Consider the following 12,591-nt stretch of genomic DNA (forward strand, 5'->3'; position numbering starts at 1 on the left):
TCTAGTTCATTTTATAGATGAGGAACTGAGGTAAACAGGGTTATGTGACTTGCCCAGATTTATATAGTTAGTTCATATCTGAGGCTGGATTTGAACTTGGGTCCTCCTGACTCTAGGGCCATTGTTCTATCCATTGTGTCCTCCTCCAGCTGTCATCCTCTTTAGCATTATTATTTTTAAATTCATAATTGAAAGAAATATTACATTTTAGTTAGAGGTTATTTAAGTGAACATCAAAATATACTTTTTTTTCCTACCCAATTTCATGGAGCATCTGAAATCTATCTCTAAACTCCATTCAGGGATCCTCAAACTTTTAAAATAGGGGGCCAGTTCACTGTCCCTCAGACTGTTGGAGGGCCAGACTATAGTAAAAACAAAAACTTTGTTTTGTGGGCCTTTAAATAAAGAAACTTCATAGCCCTGGGTGAGGGACATAAACGTCCTCAGCTGCCCCATCTGGCCCTTGGGCCGTAGTTTGAGGACCCCTGTCCAAATTAAGCAGCCTGTCAAGTAGAGAATTTTAATGGGAGCTTTTATTATAGGGATATTTTGAGGAAGGGGAATAGATTCTGCTGCCACTACCAACTGGCAGTACTAGATACATAGATAATTTGTCTTGCCAACAAAACAAAAAAAATTATTGAAAAATTACAACCACATAATAAAATATAGTCTTGGATGCAGCCATTCATCTATGATAAAACCTAGGTAGATTGGTCCTCAAATAACAGATACTGGAAGCTTTTTCCATTTGGGGCAGCCAATATATATTGCTGGAATAGCATCCTTCTTCAGAGGAGAAGCAGCAACAATGTCAACTTGTGAGGATCAAAAATATCAAAGATATGAAAAATATAAAAGCAATGGACAGGAAAACAACTTGGAAATTCAAATAACTTGTAGAATAAGTTTTCAGATTTTGCCCAAAGGCTCTGGCACTTTTTTATTATTTTGTAATTTTTTATTTTTTATGTCAGATCCTAAGGGCCATTACCTGAATCCCTTCATCCTACAGTGAAATCAATTACATTTGGTTTGGATTTTATATATATATAAAAGCACAAATATAGTTTGATCTTAATGTTGGATTCTCAGCTTCTGTTTGCTGCTAATGATGAGTTTTATTAAATGATCCCAGTATAATAATATAGCAATTCCCAAACATCAACCCCACTGCTTTTTGAAGGCAGGTATACAAAGATGAAAACTTCCTCAACCAAAAAAAAAAAAGTTCCTGACATACATTATTTTTTGATATATGTGATCATATTGGCTAGAATGACAGGGAAAGATAATGTGGAATGTTGGAGGGGATGTGGGAAAACAGTGACACTGATACATTGTTGGTGGAATTGTGAACACATCCAGCCATTCTGGAGAGCAATTTGGAACTATGCTCAAAAAGTTATCAAACTGTGCATACCCTTTGATCCAGCAGTGTTTCTACTGGGCTTATACCCCAAAGAGATACTAAAGAAAGGGACCTGTATGTGCCAAAATGTTTGTGGCAGCCTTGTTTGTAGTGGCTAGAAGCTGGAAAATGAAAGGATGCCCATCAATTGGAGAATGGTTGAGTAAATTGTGGTATATGAATGTTATGGAATATTATTGTTCTGTAAGGAATGACCAGCAGGATGAATACAGAGAGGACTGGCGAGACTTACATGAACTGATGCTAAGTGAAACAAGCAGAACCAGGAGATCATTATATACCTCAAAAACGATACTCTTTGAGGATGTATTCTGATGGAAGTGGATCTCTTCGATAAAGAGAGTTAATTCAGATCAAAGATGGACAGAAGCAGCTACACCCAAAGAAAGAAAACTGGGAAATGAATATAAACTGCTTGCATTTTTGTTTTTCTTCCCGGATTATTTATACCTTCTGAATTCAATTCTCCCTGTGCAACAAGAAAACAGTTCAGTTCGGCACACATATATTGTATCTAGGATATACTGTAACCTATTCAACATGTAAAGGACTGCTTGTCATCTAGGGGAGGGGGTGGAGGGAGGGAGGAGAAAAATCGGAACAGAAGTGAATGCAAGGGATAATGCTGTAAAAAAAATTACCCTGGCATGGGTTCTATCAATAAAAAGTTATTTAAAAAAAAGACATATGTGATCGTATCTCTTTGATATATTTGATCCTCACAAGTATAATTATTTTAATTTTACATATGAGGAAAATGAGGCAGGGAAATATCCTTTTCAATAGAAAGGATTGCTCAAAGGAACAAAGCTGAGATTTGAACTTAGGTCTTCTGATAACAACTCTAATGCTCTTTCAAATCTCTCTGCAGATATTCTAATTTAAGTCATGGAAATTGTAGACCTTGCTGAAAATAAAATGAGCAATTTTCTGGCAGTTTGTTTTTCATTTTAGAAATTGCTCAAGATAACATTTTGTACTTGGGGATATTGCTCAAAACCGAATTTTTTCATGCCTTAGTAATAATATTAACAGAATCGTATCTCTTAAAATGGTTTCAAGAGAGATATTATGTGAAGATATTATGAAAACGCTAAGATACTTTGTAAATACAGGTATTACTACTTTTTTGTATTGTTTTATGCATATTTACAAACATGTCAAAGAAAAATCTTTTATTAACTATTAATTTTTAAAATAAGAATATATACATTAGCAAAAATACTGGATTTAAACAGAATCTATAACTAAATTCTTTGAGACTCTGTTTCCTCAAAGATCAAGTGAATTAGATGACCTTACAAAGGTCTGGCTCCATCCATCCTATTCTAAATACTATGATTATCTCAAGGAATCACTTATATCAGTTATTTACTGATTCAGAAACGTCACTTAAGCTCCATTTGCTTCAGTTTCCTCATCTGTAAAATGAAGGTAAGAATTGCCCCTACTTTGCAAGACTGTTTAAATGAGATAACTACAAAGTACTTAGTACAATGACTGGAATACAGCAAATCATAGATAAATGTTAGTAGTTATTAACGTTAAAATGTTTTCAACCCCAGGATCCTCATTATCAAGTAAGAAACCAGAAACCAAAAGGAAGAACTGGATCTCTAATTGAAGAAGGTTGTGGTCCCTTTAAGAAATGATATTTCCTATTGATCTGTGGTCCCTTTCAGAGTCTCAACCATTCCTGGGGAAAGTATATCCTCCCCAGATAAATTATCTTTCCAGGATGCCAGGGCCTTTGATTCAATTAGAAATCCTGGTCAAAAAGCACCTCTTTGAAGTGTTAATTCCAATAGGAGATCTGGGCTGTTCTCCAGTCCCCACTGAGTCTGATCTGCTTGGGCTATCCCAGCCCCCACTAAGACCTAATATTATAGGCTTCCTTCAACGAAGGTCTTTTGCAGATGGACCCAGATAGCTCACTCAGTTTTCAGGACCCTTCTGCCACTGAGAACTGAATTCTCTCAGTGCAAAACTCCATTTTCCAATAGATCTGCCACTATAGAAGTCAATCTCTTGGTAAACTGATTTCTATCCAACAATAAACTTTCATTTTGCAACTAATAATTTGAGAACAAGTGAATTCTTTCACTCTTAAAACCCATGGCCAATTTAAAGGGTATTCTTAGCAACTTTCGTATTGCCACTAACTTCTAGACCACCAGGAATCTAGACCACTCAAACCTCATCATAATCAACTGTAGTCTTTCCCTATTTGCATCAAATCATTTCCATCCTCCCCTTATTGCTACATCAAATCCTTTAAATCACTGGTATATGATTTTCTTGTAAAAGAAGTTATGAAAATGGTCTTGGGAGAATGAAAGTAAATGAAAATTTAAGAGTTTGCTGAAGTTACTCTAAAAACTGACCAAGAGGAATCACAAAAAAGAACAAAAAAATCAGGTTTGACAATTTTTTTACTTTGCAAAAAAAAATGAAGAAGGAATCCCAAAACTCTGAAAATCCTCAAAGGAGAAAACCTCCTTCAACTCGGCCTCAGTGAGGGGACTCCACCCCAAGCACAGTTTCATCTTTGTTATCTGAGTGGGGTCGGCTCAGTCCGGAAACCCATTGAATTCAATTCAAATTCTAGCCCTAAGCTGAAACCCAGCTAAGAGCCAACCTGGGACTCTACCCAGGAGCCTCCTTCAGCTTGTAGCCAAAACCCCATATTATAAAAGAGCCAAACCCTCTCTTTGCAGAGGTTCCAAACATGCCAACCCTACACTTGGTACACCAAGGGTCTCTGCCCACTGGAATACTGTTTCCAGTGCCCTCTTCTCTTTACCCTCACCTATTTCCTTAACCAGAACCTTACTTCCAATCCCCATAATACACCTCTTTTATCCATCTAGGTTTTGGGTTTGTAAATTCCTTTACAGAGGATCTCTGTGCTGCCAGAAAGGGAATCCTCAGAATTCTCTACCCTTGCATCGCCACTAGACCTTATTTAACAACCTGACCACTAGAAACCCTAATTTCATTTGGGTACCCCAAAGCTAAACCTCATCAAAAAGACAATTTGGTTTGGGTTGTTTTGTCTGATCCTTCTAAATGAATACCAATCATCCAAATAAACCTCTAGGCAAATCACTTTAATGTGAAAAGCAAAACAAAAGAAAGATAGAAAAGAAAGGAAGGAAGGAGGGAAAGAAGGGAAGAGAGGGCAAGAGAGAAAGAGAGAAAAAAAAAGAGAGAGAGAAAATGTAATGTCAGAGAAACTGAGCAAGACAGTAATTAGAGACCAATTCAATAGTTTATTAAATGGAGAGATATACTGGGACCAATGGATCCATGTTGGTCCCAGGGCTGGACGAGACTATCATCTTAAAGAGTCCAACCCTAAGCATCAGAGGGCAAGCTTTTTTATAGGATAACAAGAACAATGACATAATGGGGGAAGTACTTGGAAGGGGATAACCTAATGGGGGGGAGGCACCTAGAATGACACAATGGAGGGAGGTTACTGATATTCTAATGACATCTAAAATGGATAACCTTTATCCTGTCAAACATTAAGGAATGATTATAGCCTAAAGATATAAAACCCTTTATCTCATCAAACATTAAGAGGGAAAGGTTATAATCTGAGGCAGAATAACTAAATAGGACAATGGGGAAAAACAAGGTCAGGACATCAAAAGAGAACTGTGGCACAACAAGAGGGGGAAAGAGAGAGAGGGGGAGAGAAAGAGAGAGAGGGGGAGAGAAAGAGAGAGAGAGAGAAAGAAAGAGAGAGAGAGAGAGAAAGGGGGAGAGAGAGAGAGAGAAAGAGAGAAAGGGGGAGTAGTGGGGGGAGAGAGGGAGGAAGGGAGAGAAAAAGGAAAGTATGAAGGGAAGGAGAAGATAGAAGGACAGAGAGAGAGAGAGGAGTGAAAGAGGGAAGAAAAAAAGAAGAAAAAGAGGGAGGGAGAGAAAGAAGAGAGGAAATAAGGAAGGAAAGAAAGAAAAGAAAAAGCAACCTTCCTAGAGTTTTCTTCAGCCCTCAAAATGAATGGGTGTTATGTTTCTCCTGACTGTCTGCCTTACATATTTTGTTGTACACTTCAAGACAGAAAACAAAACAAAAAACAACCTTTCCCCCTCCCCCCAACAACAACAACAACAACAAAGTTGGGAATGATTTGTAGATAACTATGAATGTAGTGGGATTCCACTTTTCCTAAGAGAGTTCCTTTCTGGCACCAAGTGCTCATATGTGCTCATATTAAGATGCATTTCTTTCAGAGAAGAAGAAGAAAAAGTATGAAAATTAGGATGAAAAAGAGGAGGAGGAGGAGGAAAAAGAGAAAGAGGAGGAGAAGGAGAATAACAAGAAAAGGAAAAGGAAGAAGATGAAGATTACAGTCACTGAAAAATTAAAATTTTCAATTCAGAAAAAAAACTTAGCTGTCAAAAACAAGAGGCTTCAATTCTGTTTTTTGACCACTCTAGCCTAGAATTCAAGTCTCAACTCATTTTTTTCTAGATTCCATAGCAGCAATCTGCTTTTTTCCTTTCAAAGAAGTCATCTATTCAAATTTCACCTCCTTTCAGATGGTTGTTCTGATTCTTATCCCTGGCTTCTTTTCTGAGGAGGTACAGTTGCCTATTTCTAATGATTTAACTTAGTTTATTTCTATTTCACTACAATTTTAGTCAACTCAAAACTTCAAATTAACAAAACAAAATTCATCATTTCTTTCCCCTGCAGCCAGCTTTCTCTTTCAACACTTTTCTTCTTTGTCAATGACATCCTAGTCACCCAGATTTTGAAATGATCATTCATGAGCTCTTGATGAGGAAAATATTTTTCACTTAGCCCCTCTACTTCATTCCTTATACCTAATTATTAACTTAAATAAACCTTCATTTGAACCTCTTATGTACTTGATGAGGTGTGTGAGTGAATGAATGAATAAATGAGATTCCTTCTGCTGGAGACGCAGGATCAGAAGTAAAAGAATTTGCTAATCTCCAAAGGCTGTGGCAAAAAAAGGAGGTTTTATTTTACACTAAGAGGCTTTTCCCTTAGCGGGCCTATTTCTTAATGAAGAAATATTTTTGCGAAGAATGACTAGAAAAGACCCACTTTAAGAGCAAACTTATTTTAAGACCCACTAAAGCAAATTAAAGTGATTTGAATTGATAATCGGACCAGGATTTCTCAACTGAATGAAAATTTAGAATTTCCTGAATGAGGATGTGACTTCCCAAAAGATAAATGGGAGTTGATTTGCCCTTGAATAATGTGGTTTGTCTCATGCTGGGAGGATGGGCCTTTTCTCTAAACTCCTTGGAGCTTGGGAAACCTTGATCTCTCTCTTTGCAGATCAAAGGGGACATGGTTTCAGTGATTATTTTACACAATTTTTATAAAGTTCACTCTCATCATACTTATATATAATTTTGTAATCCAGCTATATCAATATATATCACATTACTCCATTACCTTCCTAAAACAAAACTAAAAACTAAAAACAAACAAACAAAAAAAAGGGCAGCTAGGTGGTGCAGTGAATAGAGTGCTGCATCTGGAATATAGAAGACTCATCTGCTTGAGTTCAAATCTGGCCTCCAACACTTCCTAGCTCTTGCCTCAGTTTCCTCATCTATAAATGAGCTGAGTTGGAGATGGAAATGACAAGATACTCTACTATCTTTGTCAAGAAAACTCCAAATAAGGTCATGAGAATTCTGACATGACTGAAAAAAAAAAAGACTGAACAAGACCAAAAACTTTCAGCTCCATCTGAAATATTAGTAACTCTCCCAGTGATTAGTACAGTGAAGAGGCACACAGTAGTACTTAAATAAAAGTTTGCTGAATTGAGTTTGATGTGGGAAAGATTTATCTTTGATTACCAACCTCCCCCTAGTTAATGTAATTACCCTTTAACTCACAAATCCTGGTCCCTTTGAATTCCAATAGAAGATCCAGACCTGTCCCAGCCCCACCCAGATCTGAGCCAACTTTGGGACTACACCCAAAAGCCCTCGAGCTAAATCTCCAATTATAAAAGGGAGATGCTGGGACTCCCTCTTTGCAGAGATTCTAAACATACTAGCTAGCTCACATGGCTCTGTCCACTAGACCCTCTGGTGCCCGCCTTATCTCTACCTTCACTTATCTCTTTACTTCCAAACCCAATAATAAGCCTCTTTTTATCAATCTAGCTCTCAGGCCAATAAATGCCTTTATTGGGGACTCGCACTGCTACTAGATCTCATTTACCGCTGTATTCTTGTGCCAAATCCAAGGGAGTTGCAGGGGAACTTTGCTTGACTTCCTGTACCCCACACCTGCCACTAGACATCAACTAAACCCTAATTTCATTTAGGTACCACTCAAATCTATACCTCAACAAGTTGACTCATCGAGTTTATCCATTCTTAAGAGTTTCTTCTTGAATCTTCCTTCTTCTAGAGGTCTGAGAGCTGCAAATATAGGGCTAAAGACTCTAAACTCTAGTTTCTAAAACTGATTCTTCTGTTTGACCTTAGGCAAGACACTTGACCTTGATGATCCTCAGGCTTCTCATCTGCATCAGGAAGTGGTTGGATTAAGGTCTCTCAGCCTCACACTCTTAAGAGTCCATTTGCCATTCTGGAATATTACCTCTTGCCTGGATTATGCACAGTTTCCTAGCTGGCTTCCCTAAATCTATTCTCTCTTTGCTGCAATTCATACTACTAATAATATCCCTTAGAAACAGCTTTCATCATGTCAGCTTCAATTTAAAAAAAAAGTTAAATATTTTATTGTTAACAATGGGATAATACCAAACTCTTTAGCTTGGTATTCAAAGCCTTTTTGTATCAGGATTTAATCTATTTCCCATCCTTATTGACTCTACTGTTCTATTATGCTTCTTCTTATAGCTTAACCTTCTTATATGCCATTCTCTAGAGGAAAATGTTTAGAGATATCCTTGGGTGTTACTTTAAAAATGTTTGAGAGAGCCCTAAACCTTGAAAGGCTACAATGCACAATTTGTTTTTGGAAGGGAGAATGTGCAGAAGAGAATTTCCTTATTTAGAGGATCATATGAGATAATATTTGTAAAGTTCTTTTGCAAAACTTAAAGCTCTATATAAGTTCAAATTATTTAATGTTAAGTAGCTATTATAATACGTTTGCATCTTTATACGTTTATGGTGCTTTAGGAAGTTTGACAAATATCTTTCAAGCAAGAGTTTAGCAGTCTTGGAATAAAATAACTGACATGTGAAGTTTATAAAATGCTAGACATGCAGTGTCTCATTTAAACCTCACAACAACTGTTTAAATTCAGGGTGTGCAAGTATATTATTCTCATCTACATGAAGTCTGTGCTTTGTTCAGGCTGTTATATATGTTTATAATGGCACTCCTACACTCTCTGCTAAGGTGAATCTTAAATATCAGCTCTGCTTAAATCCAGCCTTCACCAGTCTTCAGTGAATTACTTATACCCACAGAAGTTTCTCTCTTGCCTTTCTTCTCACTACATTTACTCTCTATTATTAATTTGACACTTAACCATTACAATGTCTTTTGGCATCTGGTAGTATTGTTGCCTTGTATTATATAACTCATTCCTTTATTTATGTACTTTTTATCTCTGAACTATAAATTCTTGGAGGAAAGGCAAAATGTGTTACACTACTTCTTTGTACCACCCCATATTAGGTGCTCAGTAAATATTCAACTAATGAATGAATAAATAGAGAGCCAACACAAGTTAAAAAGGAAATATGTCAGTCCCAATGTCAGAGCATAACAACTAGAAAAATAAACTGCTAGTAGAAAGAATTAATATAGAAAAAGGAAAATATTTTCAACCTAGTGTCACTAGTGCACCTAACCCTGAAAAAATGGGACGAACATTTGGCCCTAAGCTAATTTTTACTTTAGTCATTTTGCTTTTGTACTGACAATATACTTTTTTACATTTGAAAAAAGATGAGGACCAAAATGTAAATCTTCAATATCACAGGAAAGGCATTAGGGGCATTAATACACTGTCTGGTGAAAATCAACTAAATTATTACATTACTATAACATCCCTGGGGAAGGTAATTTTACAAACAGCATCTTGTAATCAATTTTGACCATCAGAAGAATATCTTCAGAGAATACCCACACATTATACACTTTCTGTGTCACACTGTCCTGAGAGTACTTGCATTTGACATATATAATAAATAACAAGATAACTAAAGAATAACTTTCCAATCTATCAATGTTCACAATGATTTAAAATTTTAACTATCATTTATGCCTCTTTTCCTGTTTTCAGCCAAGTCTGCATGTTTGGATTATATAACATTTGTGCAATGTTTATAATTATTGTTGTACGATATAGATAGCTACCATAAACCTTTTAGCAAATCTAAATTCAGTTGTTACCCCTTCATATGGAGGTGATTCTCTGGGTCACAAATTCTTTCACCTGTGAGTCAGGACAATAAAAGAGAACTGTGGCACAACATAATAATACAGAAATGTAAATTTTGCTGCTCCAGAAGAAAGCTGTTTGCATTCTCTATAGAATTTAGATAACTTGTGGAGAAGAAAAATCACTACCAGCTGACTCATCTTCTAGTTAAGAGTTTTTAGAAAAATAAGTAGATTGATTCTCTTAGGACAGATAAAGAATCTATTGCCATAGTGGTGGATAAGTGGCAGTCTTGCCAGTAAAAGGGCCAGTCCATCAATCTCTGGAGAATCTAATCCTTGGATTGGAAAGAGGGACACCATAGCAACAGAACTTTAGGAATGACTGATGGGTATAATTGTATAGTACATTTTTAGAGGACTGGGTGTCCCAGCATTAAAGGAGAGCTTGTTATTGGAAGGAAGTTTGTCTTCCATAAGAGAAGTCTTCTCCTTCAGGGAGGAAACCTGCCTCACCCATCTTTAGCACCCATGTTACATGCTATATAGTAAAACCCTGTTTGCTTTGCAGTTATTGCTTTAAGTTGAATTCTTGAAGGGAGTAGTGTCCAGAGTTCTGAAAAGTCTAATACCACTAGAAAGGCTAAACAAAAGCCTGCCAATAGATTCTTTCTCTGTCCTAAGAGAATCAATCTACTTATTTTTCTAAAAACTCTTAACTAGAAGATGAGTCAGCTGGTAGTGATTTTTCTTCTCCACAAGTTATCTAAATTCTATAGAGAATGCAAATAGCTTTCTTCTGGAGCAGCAAAATTAAAATTTCTGTATTATTATGTTGTGCCACAGTTCTTTTTTATTGTCCTGACTCAATTGTTCTGCCCCAGTTCCTAACTGTTCTGTTCAATCCTGCAATACCACCCTTCCCTCATAATCATAATGATCCAGATAAGGAGAAAGACCTTCTATCTTAGGCATCATCAAAATGTTGGGTGCTTCTCCCCATTCAGTAATCCCAGTTTATCAGAGTGCCTCCCCCAGTCAGAATCTGTTAGTCCTGTTGTGTTTCTGCTCTCAGCGCTCTGCCCCTACCTTAGTCTACCCCTGTAACTGAGCCGTGTGTGTGTGTGTGTGTGTGTGTGTGTGTGTATGTATATATATATGTCATTGAGAACTCACATTGTTTGCTGGATTCTTGGAGACCAATAGTCTCATTCAGCTCTGGGACCAAACCATTGGATCCATTTGGTCCCAGTAAATCTCTCCTTTTCAAATAAAATATTAAAAAAAAGACTCTAATTTCTATCTTACCTCAGTTTCTCTGGCATTACAATTATAGAGTCACTACTGTTGTCACAATGTCTATGAATGTCTTTGGAGAAAGTGATGATAGGAGGCTTTCTGGGGTGTGTGGCTGCCCAAGCATAAGATTACAAGTTCTACTGCTAGTCTTTGTATCTTCTGAAAAGGCATAATCATTTTCTCTATTAAGGCTATTGAATACATATTAGCCCAATAATATACAAGGCCTCAAAAACAGCTGGGGAATAATGTGAATTATCTCTCATTTCATTCCCTCAATGTGGTTGGGTGGCCATGGCAAAACATCAATCTACTAAAAATCTGATAACCCTAACTAAATTGTAAAGTCTTTATTTACCAAGGTTAAATTTCACTTGTCAAATCCTTCCCAAGCGTTTATTAATTGGAGACAGATATGTGGTGGTGATTTCTTTTGTTCTCATGACGTCCAAAGATGTAGTGACACAAGAAAACTTTTGGTTTTGGTATGCCTTGTAATACCATCCCCTTGTCAAGAGAGGAGATCAGCATGAAACCCTAAATCTTTCATAGCTTTTGATAATTTCTATAGGAATCACAAAATCCCATGGTTTAATAAAGAAAGCTCTAATGGACTCTGTTCTCTGTAATGGGCTGAGGCTTGAGTTGATGCACTGAGATCCCAAGCACATGAGGCTAAATAGTAATTGGACCATACTCTATTAATATATAAGCTTGAAGAAAGAATGGCCCCTGCCCACTCTTTGTGCAAGTCCTGATGTGTTGTATAGGAAATGACGATTCTGGTGGGTGGAGGCAGGGGAGGAAAAAAGGAAGGGGAGGAGAGCTCAGACCTCTCTCTCTGCTAGCTGGTTTCCTGTCGCAGCTGCTCATATTGCTATTGCAATCCTTCTTGCCCATATTGCTATCACAATCTTTTTTCACTTCTTCACTACAATAAAGACTGAAGATTTTTCCCTTAACCTGAGTTCCTGACTCCAGCTGATTTTAAATACACGGTCATTACAGTTCTCCACTTTGGATGTACCCTATCACACCCTGTTATGCCAGAGCCTCATGAAAACAATGTATGGCTAGATTATTATCGAGTTTGTGAAGGAAAAAGAATTCAATAAAATCTCTTTAGTAAAAGGTGTTATAATTACCTAATTTTGATACTATATAATTTTAAAAATTAAAAGAACCTACAAGAACTCCCAAATTGTAGCTATATTGAAATATATCTATAGATAGATAGATAGAGAGATAGAGAGATATATAGATATAGGACTTGAAAGACAACCTTGATTATTTTGCCAAATAGCTATGTCAATTTATATAGTAAGGTTACCATTCTATTGAATTCCAGAGGATTTTGCATTTTTAGAAGACACAGTAGTTCAAGCAAACCTTTCAGAAGTCAAGAAGCCTTCAATGACAATTTTAATGCTTTCCTACCTTTTAATTGCAGGTTCTTGCATGTCAACATGTACATATCTTACTA

The 12,591-nt window shown here is 36.7% G+C and overlaps 1 protein-coding gene across 9 annotated transcripts in view; it reads right to left on the reverse strand.

The window, feature by feature from the left end:
* SAMD4A (sterile alpha motif domain containing 4A) overlaps nt 1-12,591 on the reverse strand; it is a 387,197-nt gene that overhangs the window by 189,931 nt on the left and 184,675 nt on the right. The gene's annotated exons all lie outside the window — the stretch shown is intronic.

Source organism: Antechinus flavipes, chromosome 2 (genome assembly GCF_016432865.1).
Source record: "Antechinus flavipes isolate AdamAnt ecotype Samford, QLD, Australia chromosome 2, AdamAnt_v2, whole genome shotgun sequence".
Taxonomy (NCBI): Eukaryota; Metazoa; Chordata; class Mammalia; order Dasyuromorphia; family Dasyuridae; genus Antechinus; species Antechinus flavipes.